Source organism: Phalacrocorax aristotelis, chromosome 2 (assembly GCF_949628215.1).
Source record: "Phalacrocorax aristotelis chromosome 2, bGulAri2.1, whole genome shotgun sequence".
Classification (NCBI taxonomy): domain Eukaryota; kingdom Metazoa; phylum Chordata; class Aves; order Suliformes; family Phalacrocoracidae; genus Phalacrocorax; species Phalacrocorax aristotelis.
In genome coordinates this window covers 82,713,134-82,740,525 of record NC_134277.1, presented here as the reverse complement: position 1 = coordinate 82,740,525, position 27,392 = coordinate 82,713,134, and the positions used below count along the sequence as shown (strand labels likewise).

Below are 27,392 nucleotides of genomic sequence, written 5' to 3'. Positions count from 1 at the left end.
AACGGTAGAAGGTATTTTCAGAGTTGTGCAACGGAAGAGAAAAAAGAAAAGGTTTCCCTGGGAACTCATTATAGGGTGATGGTTTCAGAAAAAAGCAGATCATCCAGACATGGGGGTCTCATTCAGATATAACAGAAACTACTACTTGTAATCTAAAGAATGTGGTCACAACGAGAAAAAGAAAAAAAAAACCCAACAACATAGAGATCACTGACAGAATTTAAGTCAGTTTTGCTAAACAGTTTCATTTTTCTGAGCCACCTTTATTTTCTGAGTTTAGACATTCGAATGTACTTGCAACCTGAGTCTACACACCAACGTTTAGCTGGATAGTTGGTGCTGCTTTTAGGGTTTAAACCTATGGTATCACAGGATCTTCCTCAAGGACCAAGGACTGCCATGTAGAGATGGAAGCCACATACTGGAAAGAAGCAAGAGCATCTTTGCCAGCAAGCTTACTAAAAATCATGAAGTTTTTTATCTACCTTCATCAGGGAATGCAGACCAAAGCCTGCAGGCAAATCGATGTATGGAGGTAAGGGCATATCTGGCAATGAAAGTGGCTCTCATACTGCCCATGAAAACACAGGTTAATCTGAAGTGCCAGTTGGAAGTGTCCATTTGAAGTATCTTCACACTAATTTGCAGAACCTATGAAACAAACAGGAGAAACTGGAAGTAGTTGCACAGCTATGCCCTCACTACAGTAACAACTCATACTGTAGGACAACCCACACAACTGTAAGGAAATGATGGATGGAGAACTGTTTTTTAGGAAAGACAAGCAGAAAAGATGAGGAGAGGGCTACACTCTGCATGGAGGTGGGGTTGGAGGGAGGCAGTTGGGGGAAAAAAAAAAAAAGTACATGACTTGTCTATAGCAGAGGTGGCAGGTCCAGGGACCCCTAGTGTGCCAGGATCAGAAGAAAGGGCCAATAAAGGAGGCATTGTGGTGGGTACATGATTCAGCCAGTCTAATTAAGAGGAACAGGTGGACAAAGCCTCCCAACTGGACAACTGGAAGAAATGGCCAAGATCCATGGGGATTTTGATCACTGACATCTGCTGGGAGCGCAGGACAACAAGTCCCAGAGAATCAAAGAATTTTCTGAAGTGTTGAGGAGCATGGTTAATGGAGATGCTAGACGGGACAGCTAGGAAAGACAGTCTGTTGGGCCAATTAGTCACAAATAAGGACTGGTTACAGATGTGAAACTCATTGAAGACTTGACAGCAGCAACCATGAGATGGAGGAGTTTTAGATCATCAGAGAAATGAGCAAGGTAAACATAGAAACATAGCCTGGGATAAGAGAAAATTTCAGCTTGGTTAGAAAACTGATAACAACTGAAACAGGATCCAAACAGACACCACTCTGAAGGGTGGAAGAACACAGAAGAGCTGATTATTTTTCAAGGATACTTTCCTCAAAGCACAAGAAAATGCAAGAAAATAAGCAGGCGTGACAAGAAATCAGCTTGCCTGAACTCCTGACCAAACTGAAACCATAAAAGGAAGCATATACAAAATGAAAGCAGAGGTAGACAACTGAGGAGGAATAGCAAAACATTGCCTGGGCATCTTGAGTATGTATCAGCAGTAAAAGAAAGACTGGGGATACAGTGGGCCCACTGCTGAACAAGGAAGGGGCCCTGGTGATGCAGGATGCAGAGAATTCAGGGTTACTGAATGCCTTCTTCGCTTCAGTCTTTACTGCTAAGGCTGGCCCTCAGGCATCCCAGCCCCCAGAGGTGAGAGAAAAAATCTGGAGAAAGGAAGGCTTACCATCGGTTGAGAAGGATTGGGTCAGAGATCACCTAGGCAAACCAGATGAACAGAAATCCATGGGCCCAGACAGGATGCACCCACAAGGGCTGAGGGAGCTGGTGGATGCTGTCACTAGGCCACTCCCCTTCATCTTTGAAAGGCCATGGAGGTCAGGAGAGATACCCAAGGACGAGGGTAGTCAACATCACTCCATTCTTCAAAGAGACCAAGAAGGAGGACTCAGGAAACTATAGGCCACTCACCCTCACCTCCAACCCTGGAAGGGTGTCCTGCAGAAAGGGACCTGGGGGTTCTGGTTGACAGCAAGTTGAACATGACCCAAGAGTGTGCCCTGGCAGCCAAGAGGGCCAACCATGTCCTGGGGTGCATCAAACACTGCATTGCAGCGGGTTGAGGGACGTGATTGTCCTGCTCTACTCTGCAATGGTGCAGCCTCACCTCGAGTACTGTGTGCAGTTTTGGGCGTCACAGTACATTAAGGATATAAAGCTACTAGAGAGTGTCCAGAGGAGGGCCACGAAGTTGGTGAAGGGTTTAGAGGGGAAACTGTATGAGGAGCAGCTAATGTCGCTTGGTTTGTTCAGCCTAGAGAAGAGGAGACTGAGGGCAGACCTCATCGCAGTCTACAGCTTCCTCGCAAGGGGGGGAGGAGGGGCAGGCGCTGATCTCCTCTCTCTGGTGACCAATGACAGGACCCGAGGGAATGGCAGGAAGATATGCCAAGGGAGGTTTAGGTTGGATATTAGGAAAAGGGTGTTCACCCAGAGGGTGGTGGAGCGCTGCAACAGGCTACCCAGGGAGGCAGTCATGGCACCAAGCCTAACGCTGTTCAGGAAGCACTGGGACAATGCCCTCAGAGACATGGTGTAAATTTGGGGTTGTCCTGTGTGGGGACAGGAGTTGGACTTGATCATCCTTGCGGTTCCCTTCTAACTCAGGACATTCTATTCTATGAATGCTTCAAGGCTGAACAAAAAATCCCTCATATGGCCAATATATGTGAACTTGAAACTCATGAAAGTAGACTTTTCAAGTCTTTTTATAACCACCAGCCAAAATATATCTCTGAATTAGAGGAAATATTTCAATTTGTCTGTCTTGAATATATATTAAAATGTTGGCCCTGCCCTGACACACCTCCACACAACCCCAGTGCCCAGCAGCCACAGGCCCCTGCAGTGCCCTTACATATGAAAAGACAAATGTCAATGTTTTATGTATCAAAGTCTTAAAAGCAGAACAAGACTACCAAATACATGGGAAAGTCCGGCATACTACTATGAAGGAGCAACTATAACAAGGAATTGATAAACTAATCAGAAATGCTACTTGTCTAAAATACATCACAGCAAAAAAAAAAAAACAAAAAAATTGAGGTGGGAAAGAGTTTTCACGCAGTAGCCCTATAAGATGTCAAAACTGTACCGCATGTTTTGATTTCAAGGAACAAGACTAACTTAATTTGATTAATATCTTTCTTAAAAAAAAAAAACAAAACTCTATAAAGAAACCAGAGACTCTCTTTAAAGCTTGAAAATTCCTAAAAAGCTTTTATACAAATCAGTTATAAAGGCCTTGTGAGAGATTCAGAGAAACATGCACACATGCTTCAGAAACCCAGTATTATGAAGGTATGTAACACGTATCCTCAACTCCTAGCTGTCTCAGTTTCTTAAGTTGTGCAAATTTATCTCCATTGCCACCACAGATGAATTAGTAACAAAAATATTTTCTTTCCATTGTTGAACACCTTACAAAAATTTTATAAAATGTCATATATTTATGAAAAATATCAAAACACATCAACACTTATCATAAATACAACTGTCAGTGATACACTGAAGCACCTTATCATTGACTCATACACGTCTCCCCCCTGGACCGACAGCAGGAATGTACATTAGAGAGAAAAATAAATAATATTGTAAAAGGAGTCCTCCTTCTCTAAATCTTATAATAAAACATCGCTGTTGCAGGCTAGCTTATTGCCTCACTTTCATGTGTGCAATATCCCATTTTCATCTACAGAGGTCTGTTACTCTTACTCATACCAACAGCTGACTATGTAAGTAGGCACAACTTTTTCTAAAGCTTGCATGTTTGCTCCCAAAACATTTTAAGCTTCTTACCAATTCACTTGGTGGGATCCAGAAACAGACAGAGCTGGCATCTTCTGTATTGCTTATTTAATATGTATTTTTTTCATTTAGATTTCTGCATAGACCTTTCTCATCCAAGTATTAACACTTTCACATAATACAATATTTATATTTTCTAGCCCACTTCGTGCCTCAGTCACAGAACTCTTTCCTACCTCATACAAAATTACTGTGGCAAAAAGGTGCCTTACATCTTGTTATTCATTCCTTGTGCCTCACTAGTCCCTTCCTTGTTTCCAGCTAAGAAAGTGCTGGGATAATTGAATGTTATTGTAGCACATAGCACTGCTACATTGTACTTTCCAATTTAATCATCTTCCATTTATTTCATATTCAGTCATTATATTATTGTATGAGTGCCCCTGAAAGATCATGGCACTGTAGAAGAACATATGACACAATACGGACTCCAAAAAGATTAATTTTCTACTGTGACAATTTTGATTTATTCAAGATTTCCCCTCCTGGTCAGATCTGTAATCCTGAATTTTTATATGACTTCTGAATCTAAACAATTTACTCCTTTTCCCAAGTTCAAGACATGAATTCTGAGTTAACATTTTGTACAAGGTACTTCCACCTAAGGTATTACAAAGTTTCAATATTCCTTTTCTGTCTGTTACTTTTTTTAAGTAAGGAATGAAAATCTTTAGGGTTGGTCTGTTTGAGCTTTCCATTTGAAATGAGAGGCATAGCCAACCGGAAGTACCAGAGAATTCTTCTTGCTAGCAGTACCCGAAAACCTCACTGAGAGATTATTCTTCACTTCTCTCAAAGATCTGTAGCAGTTGCAAGCACACACTTTGCTCAGCACGATACAGGTATTTCAGCTTCAGAAAGAAACAACACACCCCCAAATAATGAAAAAACAGCAAACAATATGAGGAAACATGTACTGCGAATGTGCGTGCCCAGTTCAGCGTAGAAGCGCTTATGCAAACCACCATATGTCAGGTGAAGCTAAGTGAGCTTCAGCTAATAATATTTAATTGTACTCCATTTATCTAGCTCATAAAGTCAACAAGCCCACCTGATCTTGATATTGTTAAGTTATGGGATGCAAAATGAACTGCAGATTTCAAAGTTCGTGGTAGGTGGGACTATAACGAGAATCAATCCAAACTACCGTCCTTAGTGTCTCATTAATCTTTTCAATTTCCTGTAACATACTTGTTACCACAGTATCAGTTACCTTAGTTGTAAAGTTAACAACTTGCATAATACCATAATATGGTATTTAATATAATAATATATAATGCAGTTAACTTTACAGAGCCACTACCATGTTTATTAATAAATGAAGGTAAAATGCTACTTAAATCAAATGAGCGATAAAAATCATCTAACTGTGGTTTGTAGCACAAACTTAACATTCAACGGGACATGCTGGACAAGAGAATAAAAGAGATTTCAGTAAAAAAATGGAAATTCCCTACTCTGGTTTAGTAAGGATGTCCTTCATAGCAATTAGATCAGGCAATCAGAATAGGAAGGTTCTGTGAAGCTCTCTACTAGTTGTATTTATGTAATAATGTCTACAGTGAGAGCAAAACCTCAGAGTGAGATCTCATGAATCACAGCTTTAAATACAATTATTGACACTTTGAAAAACACACAAGTCAATCAAAACACATTTTTCTTCTACTGTCATCAGACGTTAAGCACATGGCATCACCCCTCAGGCAATATCCCAATGCACAGATGTAAGAAAAGTGGCAGCTGTCCATTAGCACAGAAATATTCAGGTGTTTTCTTAATACAGAATTGTATTTTCACAGAGAAATTGTCTGAGACATTTTGTTTCAGGCACACATACCTTACGATTGATAATGAAAAAACAGCAAACAGTATGAGGAAACATTTTAGCTTTTTCAATGCCTCATCCAATGGAAAAATAAAACAAAATAAACTAAAATACTATGTTAGCTTTTTTCTGTTGTCCTGTTGTCACCTGATCAAATGAGCAAAATATCACTGTAATTCACATAGTCTACAATTAAAAAGAGTTTTTGTTGCCTCTAATTGGCTCACAATGGGGTCTGTGAGGTATGACTGAAAGGAAAAGTCCACAGGACTGAGGAGCAAAACAGCACACTAAAAAACCCCAGAGTGCAGAGGACATAGTGTAAAAAAATTCAATTTCTTTCCTTTGTTTATCCTGCTCTAAAATTACTTGGTTCACATGATTCAGACTACAAGTAAGATGACATGTCTGCTTCAGGGACCACTCAGACTAATATTGAGGTTTGACCTGTAAAATAGTTATCAACCTTGACAATATAGGAAAGAGATTATTCCCTTTATAATTCATTTCACTTAAAGCCTTTAATCTTGCAAGAATTAGAGCCTTCAGCCTCATCTCCGTATAGACTGACTAGCAGTCTACCCTAAATCTTACCTCTAGCTTGTCTGCATTCCAGCAACAGAGTCGAAAGGCCCTGAAAAAGAAGCATCAGAAACCCCTACTTCAGACAAAGCTGTGTTACCCTGCCTGCATCGTGCAAACTCAACAGTTACAATTCTGAAACACATGAAATGAAAAGGACCACCTATTCCTGGGTCAGTCACGGGTTGACTTCTCAGTCTACACAAAGGAGTAGACTCACAATTTCTGCATTTAATTCTCAGTATAACACAAGGTTGTCCAGAGAAAGAACAATTCATGTCACACTACTACTTCTCCTAAAGCACAAAATCACAAAGGTATAGTTTATCTCAAGCAACCTTGCTCTCAGTGTACCAGGCAGCACAGCAGAGAAGACACGCTGCATCAGAAGGGATGTCTGATGCAGCACATGGAGAGATGAGAGTGCGTTCCTCACGCTGACTCTGTTCCTCAGGCTGTAAATACATATACTTCAGAGTAGACTATTGCCACTTTCACACATAGGTAACAGAAAAAGTCACTTTTTATGGAAGAAAACAGAGGATGAACTCTCTTACAACTACAGCTGTTATTTCTATTTCAGATAACCAAACTTTTAAAAAAGATAATGGTTTGCTTTTCACTCTTTCAAGGAGCTGTAAAAAATTGGCATCATATCAGATTTTTATTAGAGGCATTTAAAGATATAAACTGCGAACGTTGGAATTCAGGCTGCTGTAATTTAAAGCTTGTGTGTTTTGTACAAAGATGTGTGTAAAAGTGTACTCTTATATTTTAACATGACTTGACATAAGTCCTACAGAGGAAAGTACCGAAACCGACAGCTAAGTCAGTCTTTGAACAAATCCTGACACACTCACTGTCTGAAGGATTTTTTTAAAAAATTACCTCCCAGTTGTACTGCAAACAATAGGGGCCTGAAATCAGGAAAGCTTTAAATCATTTTAGCCTAGTCTATGCATGCACAATATGAAATATATTCAAATGTTCTCATTTCTACTTTCAGAAATCAGTGTTTCTGACGTGCTTATGTTCTTAAGTGTCTCTGATAATGAAGACTTCATGCTTCTCCTATACAGTCTATTTCAGTGGTATTTTTTCCATCAAAAGATTTTTAATTATATGTAGTCCAAGTCTTCCTTGCTATAAAGTAAGAAAGTACTTAATTCTTGTCCTACTTGTCATGAATCTGGACAACAGGTTATTCTCTCCTTTTTCAGGACCTTACCATGTCAAATTAAGATTTCTCATTTAGTCCATCTTCTCTTTTTTGACTTTAAAGCCATACTTATTCAAAGGTACTCTCATGTCATGTCATGTCATATCATGTGTATTTTTTTTTAACCAATCAGATGTTTCTTTTGTAGGAAACTCTTCATGATTCTTTTTAATTGAGAACAGCATGGGTTGGCTCCCCAGCTCAGCTGCAGTGCCTGTAGTAGGGGTCGGAGTAGCAGCAGCGCCTGTCATTTTGTCTTCAGATCCAGAGGCCTTCTCTTCCCCTTGGGGGGTACTGCATAGTGTTGAACAGGGCTCGGTATGCATGGGCCAGGGCACAGCATGTTGCAGTGATTTTTCTCTCTCTGGAAGTGCTAGGGTGACAGCATACTTTTTCCAAATATTCTACGAGTTTTTCAGGATTCTGCACTTGTTCATGGGTGAAGTTCCAAAACACTGGAGGTGAACACAGTGCTAGGCATTTGCCCATGCTATCCCATATTCCCTGCCACTCATAACTATCGAGCCTTGGGGCAGATCTCTGGTTAGTATTCTTAAATTGCTTATTAACCTTAGACAAAACTCAAACAATATTGCAGACTTTCAGTACATAAAGGGGGACTATAGGAAGGGTGGGGACAATCTCTTTAGCAAGGCCTCTTGTGACAGGACGGGGTAATGGTTTTAAACTAAAGGAGAGTAGATTTAGACTGGATATAAGGAAGAAACATTTTACAATTAGGATGGTGAAGTGCTGGAACAGGTTGCTCAGAGAGGTTGGAGCGCGGAGGCCCCATACCTAAAGACATTCAAGGTCTGACTGGACGGGGCTCTGAGCAACATGACCTAGTTGAAGTTGTCCCTGCTCACTGTGGGGCATTGGACTAGCTGACCTCTAAAAGTCCCTTCCAGCCCAAACCATTCTATGATTCTTTGAATATTCCCAAGAAATACCAACAGAAGTATCTTAAGTATCCAAGGATGTTGAAGATGCTGAAAAGTTGTTGTGATGAAGGAGAAAACATCATAGAATAAGGTAGCAAAGGAGCCATTCTGTATTTCCTCCATAAAAAAAAACAAAAAACTCTCAGAGGAAGAAGGATAATTGCTAATTGTCTCCATGAGATCATACCTGAAATACAGTAACGCTTCCGTACAAAACCCAAACATCAGATGAAACTCAAGGCCAGTGTTTTAAATAGAAACCTCCCAGGCAAAACATCACTAATCACTGCAGAACACAGCAAACAGGAAAACCCAACACCAATTTTTAACAGGTACAGCAGCAAAAAGAGCATGGTGAGGATCAGATAAATATCGAGAACAGAAGAATCAATATCATGACCCACAACTGTTAACAGATATTAATTACTTAATAAGCTTTGGTTAACCTGTTATTATCTCAAACCCTTCATGCCCACGTTGGGCACCAAAAAGGACTGTCATGGTTTAACCCCAGTCAGAAAATAAGAACCACACAGTGGTCCACTCACTCTCCCCACCCCAGTGGGATGGGGGAGAGAATTTGAAGAGCAAAAGCAAGAAAACTCGTGGGTTGAGAGAAGAACAGTTTAACAATAATAATAGTAATAATGAAAATAATTATAATGTAATGAAAAGGAAAACAACAAAAAGAGAGAAACAAAACCCAGGAAAAGCAAATGATGCAACCATTTACCACCCACCGACAGATGCCCAGCCTGTCCCCGAGCAACGATTGCTGCCTCCCAGTTAACTCCCCCCAGTTTATATACTGAGCATAACGTCATATGCTATGGAATATCCCTTTGGCCACTTTGGGTCAGCTGTCCTGGCTGCGCCCCTTCCCAGCTTCTTGTGCACCTGGCAGAGCACGGGGAGCTGAAAAATGTCCTTGATTAGTGTAAGCACTACATGACAACAACTAAAACATCAGTGTGTTATCAACGTTATTCTCATAGTATATCGAAAACACAGCAGTATTCCAGCTCCTAGGAAGAAAACTAACTCTAACCCAGCCAAAACCAGGACAAATTACCAAAACATTACAAAATCATTACTGAAGCTGAATAGAGCGGAAGTATTGTCTCCCAAACTACATATAGAATCACAGAATAACTCAGGCTGAAGGGACATTGGGACATCTTTTGTACAATCTTCAGCTTACAGCAGGGTAAGCTATGAGGTCAGAGTAGCATGCTCAGGGTTTTATCCAGTCTGGCCTTGAGTATCTCAAAAATGGAGAATAAACAGCCTCTCTGGGAAACCTGTTCCACAGTTTGACTGTCCTCAGAGTTAAAAAGTTTTTCCTTATATCCTGTCTGAACCTTACTTGTTTCAGTTTATGACTGTTGCCTTTAATTCTCCCTCATGCATTCCTGTGGAGAGCCCAGTTCTATCTTCTTGCTAAACCACTTGTTGGTATGAACAAGATTCTGTCACATCCTCCAAAAACTGTCTCTCCTCCAGGCTGAACAAGCCCTGATGCCTCAAGCTTCTCCTCACAGGAGAAGTGCTCAAACTCCTGATCAGCTTGGGGATCCTCTGCTGATCTCACTTCAGTTGACATCTATCTTGTATTGGGGGGCCATAAACTGAACACAGTACCTAGATGAGGTCTCACAAGTTCTGAAGAGAAGGGGGATAATCCTTTTCCCTCAATCTCCTGTCTGTGCCCCTATGAATACAGCCCAGATGCCACCTCTACTGGCCACAGGTACTTCATTTGTCACAGGACTTCAAATAGCACATGACCCATTAACCAATATTTCCTGGTCCCAACCATCCAAACAGTTTTTTACCCACCTAGTCCTCCACCCATCCAGACTGTAATGTTCAACACTAACAGTGTTGAAACCCTTATTAAAGTCAAGGTAAATAATACCCATTGCTTTCCCCATGTTCAAAATCCAGTCATTTCACCACAGAAGGCAATCAGGTTGGTCAGGCACAATCCTTGCTGACTGTTCCAAATCACTGTTTTCTCCTTCATGGGCTCAGATGTGGACTTTAGGATGATTTCATGATTCCCCCAGAAGCTAACAAGGAGAGTCCATACTGTAGTTCCCAGTATTGTCTTTTTGGCCTTTTTTGAAGATGTGTGCAAAGTTTGCCATTCTCCAGTCATCAAATCATGTCTCAGATTTTCCACCTTCCATCCTGACATGATTTTACAGAGTCATCTTCAGTTTGTAATCCCTCCTCCCCTCCCTCACACCCCAGAGTAGTTACATAACTAGATATTCTTCAGTCTGTATTTTGCCTTCGGTGATTTGTGCACAAGGGTATGTTTCATTTGTCTAAGTTTCACCACATGTTTTGGTGATTACTTCCCCATTTTTCAATGTTCTTTTGAATGCTGAGTCTAGCTTATAAACACTTCTAATTCTCCACAGAGCAGTGGAACAAGCTGCCCAGGGAGGTTGTGGAGTCTCCTTCTCTGGAGACATTCAAAACCTGCCTGGATGCGTTCCTGTGCCCTCTGCTCTGGGTGTGCCTGCTCAAGCAGGGGGGGTTGGACAAGATGATCTCCAGAGGTCCTTTCCAACCCCTACTATTCTGCGATTCTGTGAAGATAACAAAATTATCTACAAAATCAATAAGCAATATATATTTCTCTTTCATCACCTATCAAGTTAATGGCAATATTGAATAAAGCCAGGTCTAAGACCATAGGCAAATCCTCATGACACACACTTTCACTATGAATGTAAGCCTTTTCGTCATTATGCAGAACAGTGCTGCAAACAGCTTTGTACTTTCTCTTTGTTGATCCATCTAGATCAAATGCAGATTAAAATACCATGTGAAACAGTACCAAAATCCTTACTTAATCAGGATTTATGACACCTACTGTTTTTCCTTTATCCATAAGACTATACGATTAGACAGCTTTGACATAATTTATTCATGATCTGTGCTTTTCTACCATGCAAATTTTAGCTCTGATTTCTAATTTTTAGAACTCAATATGTTAGAAGTTACATTACTCATCAGCAAACTAGAAGTATTATGTGTTACTATTACAACTATGTTCTCTTGATCACATTGAGTCCATCTATATCTTTTACAACCACAGTCTTAACACAAAGATTTTTGGGGTGGTAGGTGAATGATGGATATAAGACAGGAACAGAGGACTCTTTGTTTTACATCATTAATGAATTTGGATTACTTGGATTTTGACATGATTTTGGATTGTGAAAAAAAATTCAATAGGCCTTTGTTGCAATAGCAGCTAACTGCTTTTTGAGATATGGGTGGCAGCATGATTTCCCAAGATGGGGAGCCAAAATTAAAGACACAATAATTACTTACAAGTAACTTATCCATAATACTTACTTCAATTTGCATTGGTTTTTTATTTCTTTTTTTTTTATTGTAAGCAAATCATACTTGATATAAAGAAGAACAACACTTTAAGTCATCCCATTATATAATTAAATATTTTAATCTAAAAAACCCTGAAATTGTTTAAGGCAACTCAACGACACTTTGGTTGGATTTTCATACTCAAATGACTTATTTTGTGTTTTACTTCAGCTAACCCTCAGATTTACACCAGAAAAATACATTTTTGTCAGGTGTAGTGAAAATAAAAAATCCTACACTGTTGCCATTGATTTTTAATCAACATTGATCAAAATTTCTTGATTTTAGGAATGAGTCATGTGTAGTGTATTAAACGGTTATAGTCTCTATGTGCTTAATTTTCCCATTTAGTGAAAGATTTTTTAACACATTGTGCTTCATATTAGAGGTGACAGATATTCCTGTTGTTGTACAATAAGCACTTCTATCTTACAACATTTTGTACCCATCTGTCTTTCCTTCATGAAATTTGACTGAAATTTTTATAGCATGTTGTATGTACCCAGTGGACTGTAACATTCTGAATTTCTGTAATATCCCACCCTGCAAATGCATATTTAATTAATTCTTAAAAGGATATAATGTGTTATAATTGAAAACCTCACCTCCATCCCTTCAAAAGCTCATACTTATGTGGTAATACCACTAAGCACTGCGAGATCAGTGCTAGGCTTACCAATGTAAATAAAGGTTTGTAGAGACTAGCTCTGTAGAGGCTCCCATATGCTTCCTACTGATGTCCATATCAGATAAAAAAAATGCAGCCTTGGCATCCATTACCAAGCATACTCCCTAGGCAAGAAATAGTTTGCAGTAAAAAAAATTCTGGAAGCACCTTTGTAGGTTCCCATGCATGCAAAATAACACGATATTGAAATAACCGTATTACCCTTGTAAACCCTACAGGGACTGTAGAAAACTGAACTCTCTATAGCCCTTCATGGACACATAGGTTCTGAACCTACAAGCTGATGGCACAGAAGAGTAAGAGTAAATACTTAAACTGATCTTGGTTGACTTCTATGATTTAATATCAATTCCATATTCAGAGCATATACAACCAGCATAGCAAAGCCATTTTACTGGACACATTATTTCTTTGCCACCTGGCAAACAACCAACATTTTAACAGCAAGGATGAAGAAAACTGCATCAGTACAGTTTATGATTAATTACAGTCTCCTTGGATAGAAAAAAAATGTCTGACATGTACATTGAACTCCTACTTTATTCTTGATAGCATTCATTTAAATATGGGATTAAGAATGGGAAGAACCTGTGCTAGTTTTGACTGTGCCAAACATTGAGTAAAACAAGTGCTTCATGTTGCAAACAGATTAGAATTTTTCTAAGTGAATTCCACTGATTCTTTGAACACCTTCTCGAGATAGCAAGCTTGATATTTTGGCTCATCACTGTACAGATCTCCTATTTTGATCCTGCAAACCTCACTGTTCTTTCACACTCCCTTGTTTCTGAAGGCATGCTTGCTGCAGTGAGTGGAACGCCAGCAGATGCTCGCATAATGCAGTATGGTACCATATAAGGACACTCAGTAAGAAGCTGAAGACGAATTTCTACAACAGCCCAGTGCTACCCCATTACTAATCAGTCTTTCTCGCCAAAACTAACTAGCTTTGGCATGGTTCTGTACTGCTAAGACGGTAGTATAAATTGCTTCTGAGTGCCGCAGCCCTTGGCTCCCCAGTACCATGAACCGCTCTCTGAAATAGTTGAACCTTAGATAGATTTTAAATTTCTAGTCCTCCTTTTACCTAAATCAATAGATTTGGTTTTTGTTTTTTCTTTCTGGGATCTTCTCATTCATCTTGGGCTTTAAATACACCAGCATTTTTCAAACATTTTCAAATTACCAAGATTCAGTAGGACCATGAATACTTTTAATGCAAATATTCATTGCTAAAAAACCCAACCAACCAAATAAAAACCAAACAAAAAACCCACTGCCCTCTTTTTTGTAACTTAAGCTTCACTCCTGAAAAAAAACTATCAGCTCCAGAACATTCTATTTTCCTTGCAAACTTTTATAAGCAATTTCGTCAAGCAGTTATTTCTGTGCTATTGCAACAATAATTTGCAATTTCTATTATTTCTTTCAGGTGAATAAAAACATTGCATATGTTTCATTTAACTATTTCAACCATGTGAAGCAAATTTGGGATTTCCATAAGAACTTGATTGCCCTGGATTAGTTTTAGACTACATTTTTGGAAGTCACAATTCAATCAGGTATAGTCTTTGAAACTTGAATATTTGTTCAATCAGCTTGTTAAAAAGGGTAAAAACTGACCCATGGTCAGAAAATTAATGTCTTTTACAATCATCTCAAGTTAGCACTAAAATCTGAGGAATCCCAAATCAATAACTAGTTTTGAAAGGTTTTTTTGCGTGAGAAAATTACAAAAATCTCAGTCTCAGCTATGCAGTTGTAAGCAGCACCTGATCATCCTGCTTTCTTAAAATAGACTAGTCTATGTCCATCATACATAGAAGGCTTTATTAAAAATAATAAAAAGACATTTACATCAGGCCAAATTAACACACCCAAATAAAGAACAGTTTTTGCCAGTTCACTAAACAGCCAGCTGTTCACTTCATTGTTTCACTTTAATGGTTTTCATGAGTTATGAACCCTTAAACCAGTGATCCATTCCAGGATTCATGCAGTATGATGTGTTTTATGAGGATAAAAAACTGTGCATATAGTTCACGTCTATGGTATGAAAAAAAAATATTAACAGGAAAGAAATAATCTTCAAGTTTACATTAAAACATAGAAAGAAAAAAGTGTATGTAAAAATAGTATTCAAGCCCAGTATTTAGTTTCATAGCAACTACATCATTCTTGCCTAGCATGGTAGATATATAAGCAAGTTCTATCTCCCTGCATCCTCTGTACTATCTGCTCGATTTCTAGAGTAATCTACATCCCAATGGAATGTTAGAAATTAAATGAAGTTCCACATATTCAAAGTAAGAAAAAAAAGCAGAGAAAGAAAAATAGTAAAATTAGAGGAAAAATCACCATAGAAAAGCTTCCCAGGAAGACATTTCCAGGACAAACTTCATAAGATAATCAGAGGATACAACTACCCTGAAGAGATGATGGAAAGTCTTGCCTGGGGCCTGTAAAATTTTACAGCATTGTTTATAAGCACCTATCAAATGGTCTGGCTTGAAGCAGCTGACAAACCAATATTCTTGTGACTGTAACCTCTGTCAGTACTCAGGAAGCCCTCTCTAGAAAAGACACTTTGTAAATAATGACTGAATATAAAGATTATAACGTGATGTCTGTCTGGGTCTGCAGACAATGCAAAGGTTTGAATTACCCAGAAACCTCAAACTACACTCACATATTTTCCTTTTTTTTTTTTTTTTTAAATAAACTTTAAATAATTACAATTCTAAGACAGAAGTATGGTAATCACGATGTGGGCCAACTTCATCTTCCACTTAAAGATGTTGTGTGATAGTTGTATTCTGTATGATAGTAATAATTACATGCCTAAAGAGCATACAAGGTGAAAATATATTTTGGAGGACATCTCCCTCTGGAACATCACTCTTCAACATCAGAGCATTTCTATTCAGAGGCACATTAATTTTAAAGCTGATTAATAAATACTAAGCTATATTTTGTATTGATTTTTTAGCAGTAAATAGAGGACTAGAAGAGCAATGTCTCCCAAATCATAAGAGAAGAGCTGTTTTAGCAGCACAGTCCTTTTCAGGACTGTGATCTTTTCATCCATTTACCCAATGTCATTAGAAATGTTTTGTCAAATTACAAAGGGACAGAAAATGACGTAAATAAGAATGAAATAAGTACAGCATTTGCAACAAAACTTACTCAGATCTGAATATAAAACCAGTAAACAAAGCTACAATTAAAAAAAGGGGAAAGAAAATTCCCACTAAATTAATCATGCAATCTACCAAAGAAAATTTCAGTATTTCTGTTCCAACTCTCAGAGCTGTCTTCAGACTTACTTATTTTGTCCTACACACCTACTTTTGTTTTTTTTTAAAACCTGACAGATACACAGTCTCATAATTTTCAAAAGCTCAACTACTATGAGGTGCTGAAGCCAGGTACTCAAAACACTGAACCATATCACAATGTCATTGAAGACTACGAAGTTAGACCACAAATTTGCTTTATAGTGCTGATCTATGCAATGGATTCAATTTTTAGAGGTTTTAAAGGTTTTTCTTTTCCTTAAACAAGAAAACTGAAATAAGGTTTTTCATAACTGTTTTCAAACACGTAATACACTTGCTTTCAAAATAGCCTTCCTTTCTTTAAAGTTATTACTTATGGGTCCCAAAGGCATAATGCTTAGACTCTCCAATTCCATCATTAAAAAAAATAAATTATTCAAATCTTGCCGTTCCAGTGCAGACTTCAGGAGGATCAGAATTAATGCAAAGGTCTTTAAGCAGCTGTATTCTGGAATAATAATAATAACGGAATTGAATTATGAATAAATAATTAGTTTACTAAATTAACTTAATACTGCATAGATACGTATCTGATCCTCCCAAAATACATGTCAAAGCCTGGAAATAACTGACAGAATAAATATTTGGAATCAAGGGAATGAAAGACACAGTTCCAAAGACTACAGGTTTATTAAAGGCTTTCTTAAAAACATCCAGAAGAGAACAAGAAGGAAAAATGGTGACAAAACAGATCAGTTATTTGTAACTGAGAGGACAGTTCATAAGGACACTTTGAAGAAAAGCTGAAGCCTACAGAAACAAATATCCACAGAATGGTAGGGGTTGGAAGGGACCTCTGGAGATTATCTCGTCCAACCCCCCCTGCTTGAGCAGGCACACCTAGAGCAGGAGGCACAGCAACGCATCCAGGCAGGTTTTGAATATTTCCAGAAAAGGAGACTCTACAGCCTCCCTGGGCAGCCTGTTCCACTGCTCTGGCAGCCTCACAGTAAGAAGTTTTCCCTCATATTCAGGTGGAACTTCCTGTGCTCCAATTTGTTCCCATTGCCCCTTGTCCTGTTGTTGAGCACCACTGAAAAGAGTCTGACACCATCCTCTTGACACCCACCCTTTAGATATTGATAAGTGTTGCAGAGATCCCCCCCTCAGTCTTCTCCAGGCTGAACAAACCCTGGTCTCTCAGCCTTTCCTCATAAGGGAGATGCTCCAGTCCCCTGATCATCGTGGTAGCTCTCCGCTGGACTCTCTCCAGTAGTTCCCTGTCTTTCTTGAACTGGGTGGCCCAGAACTGGACCTAGTACTCTAGATGTGGTCTCACTAGGGTGGAGTAGAGGGGGAATATAACCTCCCTTGACCTGCTGGCCACACTCCTTTTAATGCACACTTAGATTACAAATAGTTTATTTTTCCCAAGAACTACTGCTAAGATGATTAATTAATTAATTTTCTTTTTGCATCCTGTATTTACTGTATTTATTACTCAAATTTCTGGTACTTCATCCGTCTTGCTCATTTTCTGTGAAACATCTCTGAGATACATTTGATATAAGTCTGAGAAAGATTCAGTTGGCTCTGTGAGTAACCTGGGATATGTTTCGTCTCATTTTAACAACATCAAAATAAATAACTAGTTGATCTATATAATCTGAGATGTCATACCATTGTCACTGATATTAACTGATACCCAAAGATAAAGATTAAACAAAATAATAAATGCACTGATCAGTAAACACTGATAGCAGGTTTTCTTCTCCTCACCACTTGCTTCTTACTACTAAAAACATTTATTCAAAGAACTACCAATTCTTCATTAGGATCTTATCAATTATCTGAATTCACTGAAATCTGCTTCCAGGAAGTACGTCATTTTAATGTTGCTGTTTTTCTTCTTCTCCTGAACACTACTGCTTCATAGACAGCCTCGCTCTATGTTTCCGTGTTCTCCTTCAGTTCCTCTCGTTAGTTTGGGTCAAACCTACAAGAACCTTACATCCTTTTGCTTTCTTTGTAGTACATATTGAAAGCTGATCATCATCATTGTCACTGATGCAGTACAGGACTCTGCTGAAAAGTATTTTTTCTGACAGGAATGACAGAAACCCACCCAAGACAGAAAGTCTTACTTCCCTGATTTTTCTCATTTGCTGGACAATGAAAGGAACTCTTCATGATGTTGCCCACATTCTTTTCCTTTTCAAATATTTTTAGTCCCTCTACACTCTGGCATTCTGAATATGGAAGTAAAATACTTTTAATACATTGGTGGATAAGTTAGAATTTATTTACCTGCATACTTGCAACATTTCCAAAGCAGACAGATAAATTCAGGCTTTACACAGTGCTTATTCAACAGACTGAATACATGCTATGCTTTTTCATTATGAGATTATTCCTTAATCACAATGAGTAGTTGAGTCAGGTATTCATCATACTTGAAAAAGTCAAGAAAGGCAAAGGGTTGTTCAGGACTCCACCATCAAGAACCAATCTAAATTTTTTCCCTTCTTTTGTGGGAAACATTAAGCATTCCTTTAATAGTAGGAATTCTTTTAAAATCAGTTTTATGGGTTTTTTTGTCCCTTCTCAAAAGGTAGGTGTTACTGTTAATTGAGAGAAGCTTTTTAAAAAGTTGACACCCTTTATCCCTGAACAAAGATTACATGCACAGTAAGTCGTAATCCTTGGCTTTGCAATATTGCTTTACAAGGTTAAGAAGATGAATGTTCATTGCTTTTAATCCTTACCATGATTTACGAGGCTCTGGGTATCCTTTCCCCAGAGCATCCACAACTGTGCGGTTGTTCTGCCTGCTGCTTAAATTACAGAGGTATCTGCAAATATAAATTATGGATTGTTGTCCCACAACCAAGCTGCCTCTTCATCTCTCCTGTAGTATTTCTTTGATAACAACAAAAGGATTTTTTTCCCTTGTTTGTCACTCTTGTTTTGCCAGACTGGGTGATATGATGACCTGGATTACTGCCTGCCATGCACACTTTCAAACAACATGTTCAGCTGTAAAAACCCACAGTGAAAAGGAAGGGAGGGAATGGCCTGCAAGGGACAGAGCAGACAGCTACATGTTTGTTTTGTGCATTAAGATCTTCAAAGTTCACAGATCTAGAGCTTATTTTCCTCATCTTAACAGAAATTTATGTAGCTAAAACAAATATTTGGGCACTTAAAACCATTCTGAAGGAGGCAAATATATACCTTTTTGTTGCTCTAATAACTCTTTATTACATGTTCATTAATATGCTGATTTCCACACCTCTATTTATATGCACATATTCCAATATAAACATATCAAACCCATATAGGCTTATCTAACCCATATGAAAAGCTGAGTTCCTATTCTATGCAGTATAGATGTACATTTGTGCATCTAAAATAGTGTATTTTGTGGAGCTTACACCGTAACACAGAGAATTAGATCACTTACCCCATTTAAAGTTTTAAACCTGATTTTTAACTATGTGCCTAATTTTATAATCTTGCACTTTAAAACTATTTCATAATATATGCAGTGAGAATATAAACTCATTAGCAATACCAAGTCACAGTTTAAGGTAACTCATCCAAGGTTTCAAATCGCCAGCAAAAAAAGAACCTAACAGCCAGCCAAGGCTTTTCAAAGTACAGATGGCACAATTCCAGTGAGCCTAGGCAAGGTAACAAGTGCTGATAGCATTGACATCAAAGGAGATCTTTTTATATATTTGGCAGTGTCACTGAGATATAATCTCAATATCCTAATTCCTTTTGACTATGTCAGAAGCCCAGAATTTAGTAAGAGAAGATACATAACCGAAAACTGTGTTGTGTTATTTGTCCCAAAGAACAAACAGTAAAGACAGGCCTGAGCAAAAACTTAAGATCCAGACTCTTCCAACTTTGCTTCTGAAGTTTTCATCAGAATTTTATGGAAAACATACATATAGAAGTATTTACATAACAGATATCACACAATTACGAAAATGCAGTCACATGTGAAAAAAATCTGTCTTTAGTATCAGCCCCATAACTGTACTGGGTAGCACAGAACTACATTATCCATTTAAATCAAGGATAGCATAAAATGGGATTTGGGCAGAACGCTGTCTTATTACAAAGAAAATACCAATAATTTTAAAAATTAAATCAAAGCCTGTATATATTGTGCTTATTTCCTCCCGAAGCTAAACCACAACGAGTCTTAAACTACTCTCCTCAGCTTTTTCCTTTTCTATATAACTATATCAGGGGACAATCAGCATCCAGATTTTCCTTGCTCTGCCTGCCTGCAAATGAGCGTTGATAGGAAGCATTCAACCAAGGTGTGATACATGGGCTATTACTGAATTTAATCATTCCATGTCACCTGTACTTTTTCTCCAGTGTACAATGCTTCATAGAACAAATTGCTAAAAAGACCCCAAACAAACAAACAAAAAAAACCACACACCCAAATAAAACCACCCACTAACCTTTGCCATCTTCTGGAGACTGTGCTTCAAAATCAGTTAGGCTTTTACCTCAAAATTTATTATAACTAACTTCAAAATTATAAACTCATACCTGCTTGTAACTGATTTTTTTTTTTTTGGTCATCCTCAGCATTAGATTCTTGCCAAGAATAGTAAAACCAGTTTATAGTGGATTCCATAAGAAACAACTGAAGTAGGCAATGGCATATTAATAAACATGAGAAAGCCTATGACATTGTTTTATTCTCCTGTGAAAGAGGTTCTGCTAAGGTATGCCTTTGAAATGAGACAGATAGCATTTGACAAAAATAACACCTTGCAATTACAAGAAAAAGCATCATAAAAGTAAAGCTCAGAAAGAGAAAATTAGTTTCTGTTCTTTAAGAGGTACGGAACAGACTGTAAAAGTACTTTCATTTTTTCCAATCTGCATGTAAATTGAAATAGCCTTGAAAAGGTAACATACAACACAGGCCTTTGTAAATAGTCAATTGGTCAGTAGTAGTGCAACCTCTGGACTGCATCAAGTATTTTTGTTGAGCTATGCAGCAAAAATACTACATTCCCATATTTCTCCAGCTCAGTTTTGTGGGCCTAAAACTAATTTGTGTTTAATACAGAAATAACAAAATAGAAAAATAAGTAACTGAAAGACGAGAACTGAATCCATTGGGTTTAACATAAGTTGACCGCAACTACTACAGGTTTCTTAGAGATGACAGAGACATCTAGAGAGTTTTTAAGAACTCTACCTGTGAATACGGCACCACATCTTCCAAGATCTTACAGAAGTGAAGTTCAGACCTTAGCTGGCCTCATTCACCACAGGGCTCAACTGATTGGGTCACTAGTCTGTAGAAACATACAAAAGTTAAATTATCATTGTCAACAGCTGTTTCTCATGAGACTGAAAAAGTTAACAGTAAAAAAACCAGGGAGTGTCTTCTTAGGCAACTCAATCTAGCAAAAAAATACAAATTAATAGATCACCACATAGCACTTTTTCTGTGCCTCATGTGTGAATATGGCAAGGTTGGGAGCAGGACAGAGATAACCCTTGAAGCAGATGTACCCCACTGAGCAAACATTCGGGATTAAGCTGATCACGTTCCTTATAGCTGTCTAAAACTTGTGGGATTTTTACTGCCAGTAGGCATTACTGAAGAACATCATATTATGGCTCTGATTTGTATGCATTGCCTTGGCTGGGTTTCCTTTGTGTCAGCTATCATTCATCACAGCGTGAAAACAAACATACAAAGATTTCTTTGAAAAGGATGGAGGAGTGATAATATGAGCTAGGGACATCGCATATAATGTTTTGTTCTCTGCTTTGCAGTCAATTTTGTCACTACCATAATGGTATAAATCAGTATCGTATATGGTGGCATGGTAATTTTTCTCAGAAGTGCAAAGTCTATAACTCACATAGCAACTTCCATAACCAGCCCAAACTGGTTCCTATTACAACTCTGAGACACATTCTTATTTGAACCTTGATCTAATGTTTAGATCATTAGGAAAGTAAAAACAAAAAAACAATGTTAGGAAACCTTTTCTATTACTTCAATAGGACTAAAACTTGGAGGCTTCTTTGGTGCTTGGTTGTTTGAATATTGGAATTTCTGAATGTAGATGTACAGAAAGAGAAAGGAATAGGAGGGAAGAGAAAAAGGAAATTAAAAAACAAGGGAGTCCAAACCTATGGCCGAAGGGATATTAAAAGAGAGATGGCATCCAGATATAAAACTATAAAAGCAGAGAAAACTCAAGGGAAGACAAACAGCTAAGCTGGTGAGTATCTATTTGCGTTCTTTCACACCCCAGGCAGCGTTCTTATCCGAGATACGGGGCTACTAAAGGAAGACATAATATCCACTCTCTGCCACTAAATTAAGGCTTTTAGAAATTTACAAACACAGAAGTTGCAGATGAATTATGCACACAAAAGGAAAAAAGCCATTTATACAGACATTAGTAACCTAAATTGCCATAACTCAAGTAAATATTAAAACAAAAGCTTATAGTATACTACAACATAAACTCTATATTTATAAGCATGTAACTTGTTCTGCAGTGCTTCCGCTCCCCTGCCTCCACTTGGCTAATACAGAACCACTTTCAGTACGGTAGGAAACAACTTTTTATTTTTGTTTCTTTTTTGCGGGGAGGGGTGTGTGTGGTGGTGGTGGAATCACAGGAATCACTTTAACTTCAGTAGATTTATTCAATTATTGTTTGTATTCAATTTTGAAATTATGACTACCATTCAACCACAATTTTTTAAAGCCCAAGTCATTTTAGTCACTGAGAATAAATTTACTTTAGGAGTGACTGACTCCAATTCCAGTTGGTGGTACTATTCAAATACTTAGACTAGATGGACATGGTGATCTCTTCTACCCTTTAAATTCATCATATCTGGAAGGGAGGCAGCACCAGTACAAAACCTATCCACTTAACAGGAGAATTCCTTCCGACTTTCTTGGTAAAGCAAGCATAATATGAATGGTATGCTTTACTCCAAGCTTACCAAATCATCCACACTTGTTTTTCTTTTTAAGAATTTACTTGTGGCTTTTACATAAAAGAAATGAGTGCACCTACTGAAAAACAAATTAACAAATAAATTTTAAAAACAGTCCAAGGAGAGAAAAACCCCAACACTGTACAAGCAAATTTTTTGTGTCTCAGAAACCACTTTCTAATAGAAAAAAAAAAATCTAAACCAAAACAACCTGCTTTTCCTCAGTATTATTTCTTCATGTTATTGAATTGGATTTGATAGCAACAATATTAACTTCATGGATCAATAACACTTGATAACAGTTGAAACCAGCAGCTGAAGCATGCATCTAGAACTATACTCATTATAGGAGTCTGGAGTCTGCTGATGTAGAAATGAATAAGGAAGTTTGGAAAGCGATGAAAAAAAAAAAATGAATCCAGCTTTTTGGCATTAGCACTGCAAGTTCCTGTTTCCTTAAATATATCGTTAACATGCAGTGTACAGCCCTAGGTACCAAGCAATAAATAACTCTCACCAAAAACACTGGCAACGAGGAAGAGATCGCAATGACTCTTATTGCAAATAAGGACTGGAGTGGTTCTGTAAACCTTATCGATTTTTTTTCTCAGTAACATTGATTAAATTTGAAAAATCTTTTCTGCAAATACCCAGTTTACTTAGCTAGAGGAAAAGTACAGCATGAGAACTATAATATTCAGTTTGGATTAATCATTTATCCTGAGGAGACTGACTGGAAACTATGGTGTCATTTGAGTACACTGGAATATAGTCATGTTCACAGAGAACTTTTTGAACACATTTACAAAATGGAGTTAAAGCTGCCAGGATTGTCATCATCCATGAAAGGGCAGGAAGTACCAAGTGATACAGAACCTGCATATCTGGTGAAATACCATACAGTTTGATTTATGGAGTTTTTTCAAAGTAGAACATTTAACTGGTGGTAGTCAAACTTGTTCTGCATGACATCCTGGTTCCTTGTTCTCTTTTGGTTTTGTATGTGGACTGAATTTCATGGCACTTTTCTGTCTGTGCCCCCTATCCCCAACCGTGGGGGAGGTGGATCACAGGTGTGGATGAAAGTGACAGTTTCCATTGCCAAGCTATTTGTGAAGCTGGCATCCAGGCCTGCTTTTCTTTTCACATTTCCTTTACGTCAACATTTATTCTTCATGAACAAAAAGTTTTCATGCAAGATACAAATTTGGGTCTATCACACATGCAAGGTCATTAAGAACGAACTTGATCATAGATTGAAAGGTTTTTCTATCCTTCACTTCTCCTGTACTTGTCAGTATTATTATTTTTATATTTTACTGCACTAGGGTGTTTACAGAAATTTGGCAGTCAAACACATACTGGAAAAACAAGAATGCCACGTAATTTTTAACCTCTCTTCAAAGCAGTAATAGTCAATTTTCTAAAGAATAACATTTCCATCTGGGCTTATTTGATAAATATTCTCTCAAACACAAATATGCAACAAGGCACAGCTAATAATGCTTTTATGTTTACTCATTCACAAATCAATATTAAAACAGCAGCTCTAACTCCTTTGCTGAAGCCTGATATTCCTGCGATAGAATTCAGTAATAAAGCTTCCACGGGCTACAGCATTGCAGCATAAGTCTTTGCATCCATCCCTGCATTTTCCTGTTTCTTCTGTCTGCAGTAGATGGAGGCTGTTTCCTGTCACTTCTGGCAGTCTAAGGGAGATGCACCAGTTACAGAGACGCAACCAACAGGATATGTCATAGAATGATCATATTTGTTCACCCTTTTAGCACTTTGTATTTTACAAAGACACATCTGAAGGGATTCAAAAAGACCCTCTACAAATCCAATAGGTTTCTAAAGTAGCTTTCTCCCACAGAGAAAACAATGCAGCAACCTCTGAACCAGTGTATTTTTAGTAAGAGAAATCTTCTAATAATATAGCATTACTTGAGTTTTAAATGGTCCAGTGTTATTTTTATTCTCTCCTATGTTTTCTCTACCGTAAAACTAAAAAATAAATAAAAAACTCTAGTAGTGAACTCTAGACAGAGTTTATACTATAAATAGTGGGGATTTTGGGGGGGGGGGGGGGGGGGGTTTCAGGTGGGGCAAGGTGGGTGTTTTTTAAAGAAAAGGAACCTGACACCTTCTAGTGACAATACATACCAGACAGTCAAACTTTTAAGTTTAAATTTATTTAAAAGGAAGGAAGATAGTGAAATAGGTGAGAACAGATAAAAAATTATTAATTTTAGCATAAACCATATAAATGACATGGCAACATGAGCGTGCTGAAGCAACAGTACATCATCCCAGTTTGCAGAGGTCTCAGATAACAGATTGAAGAAACAGGCAAACTAAAAGTCACGAAGCTTGCCTGCGTGAGCAACATAGCCTCATTCTTCACAGGTAAAAAGAATGAAAGGAAATGGCTGGTGAAGGAGATGGTAAATGTAACCAAGTTTTAGTCAGAAGAGTAAGAGGAGAACAAATGTAATCTTCCATCATTTTAATATGACTCTCTGTGGTTCCTGAGATTGCCAGCAATCTAAATGATTTCTTATAGGATTAAATTATATTGGTTTCAGGTGGCATTAATTATTAACATCAGGTCATCCAATTAAGGAGGAAAAAACACAATGTGACATAGACAAGCAGTTGTAAATCTTTAGTAGCTCAATTCAGGTATGAATCATCCATTGATGATGAGGTCAAGCACAATTCCAAGGTCATATAAACTACTTGCTTACCAGTTTTCTGTGACTTGCAAATTGACAAAAAAATTTAAAATCTCTATTGCCACACATTTTTCCTACTTGAAATAGTGAAAACAATCCAATTTATTCTAAATGAGAAATATCATTATAAAAGTGTTTCGAGTTGTGTTACATACAGAATGTTCATGTTTATTCATGTCAATGAGATGCGTCATGTGGACAAAACAGGAATCCAGAGTTTTAAATTCATTATCAGGAGCTTGATGGTAGCTGTGATGCTTTTAATGTGCCAGTGGACTGCAGCTTCTCCCCTCCCTCCCATCCCCTCCCCAAATACTTCTGAGGGTGAGAAAGTAAGGCAGTTTCCTTGTCCTTTCCTTTCTTAAACCCCTGACAATAGGAGTAGCTATTTTTGCAATGAGAGTACCAGTTCACTAGGAACTGGAATGAAACCAATCACCCATTTCACATGGCAATTGCACTGCTATCAGAGAGTAATGATTTTCAGTCACTACTGACTTGGCTTGAATCTGAACTACCGGCTCAAAGGTCAAAAGCTTTCTAACCAATTATCAATCTCCTGGTCCATTCAGCCCCCTCTATTATCTTGATTTCCTTTTGAAGATTAATGCTGTTGCCGTAGTTTAATCAAATAAGGCTTTGGCTCTGACATTTACTTCCATCCTACAGCTGCTTCTTCACTGAGATGAGGCAAGAAAACCATAATAAAATTACTACTATAAATATCACTTGAAAATTAAATATTGACTGCTCAGGATTTATTTAGGAATTAAGACAAAGAACTCTGTCACTACACTGAGTATTATTTTATGGTCTCAAACATCTGAGTTTTGTCTAAATTTTCAGACAGGAATTCATGTGGTTTCAAACATCCAATGTGGCATATAAAAGTGTTTAGTCTTACTGATTGAACATAAAATATTATCAAAGAATCATTGAAATACCTATAAAGAATCTATAACTGACCTTCTGAATATAATCCTCTGGACTCCAGCCTGTACGCCTTGATATCCTTCACCCGTAAAGTTGTTGTTTAGTACAAGGATAAGGATGACAGGATTACCAAGGATCATTCTGAACTGGTTATGATGCTAGCCAGCAGTTTATTGCTATCTCCAGATCTAGAATATAAGTATTTTCTTAGATGGTTTTTGGTCTTCCTCATCCCTTTTAATATTGCATATATGTGTCATGAGAAATGAGAAGTTCCTTTTAAAGAGCTACATTAAAAAAAAAAGGCAAAGAAGAATTTTAAGATTTCTAAAGATATCTAGCTTACTTCTCAGAATAAATCGTCATGGCCTCTCAAAATATTTTTAAGTATTTTGCTTTTAGAATAGCTTACAGAACACTTGTGCTGAGTGCATTTTTCAGGAACAACAGGGATCTGATGAAGAATTTACTATACATAAATTCTTCTGTGAAAAGATGACATATGTTTACTTGGTTAATGGCTGCAGGAACATCATTTGTCTAAATGGAAAAACAAATGGGTATTTCCTTAGTCTCTCACCCTTCCCTCTGTACACACCTACTCACACACCTTCGTAAGTGCACACACACGTATCTAATTTCTTTCTACTAGATAACAGATTTTTGAATGTTTCCTTTTAAATTTAGTACATTGATCATTGCTATTTTTTCTTTCCATGTCTTTTAGTAATTCTAATTAATTTACTCGATAAAACTATTACAAGTCTGAAAGAAAGTAAAAAAAGAACATTGCCTCTGCTTTCACTCTAACAGTATTTCCGTTGAGCACATGGGCTACGT

At 37.8% G+C, this 27,392-nt stretch overlaps 1 protein-coding gene across 4 annotated transcripts in view; it reads right to left on the bottom strand.

Annotated features, from left to right (window-relative positions):
* The window catches only part of CDH12 (cadherin 12), a 588,619-nt gene that overhangs the window by 375,366 nt on the left and 185,861 nt on the right, over window positions 1-27,392 (bottom strand). For 3 of the 4 annotated variants that reach the window (XM_075084229.1, XM_075084228.1, XM_075084231.1), the window contains exon 1: window positions 21,107-21,198. The exons of the other annotated variant lie outside the window; for it this stretch is intronic. The gene's annotated coding sequence lies outside the window, so the exon portion shown is untranslated. Of the gene's footprint in view, window positions 1-21,106; window positions 21,199-27,392 lie in introns of those variants that run through there. 4 annotated transcript variants of the gene reach the window in all.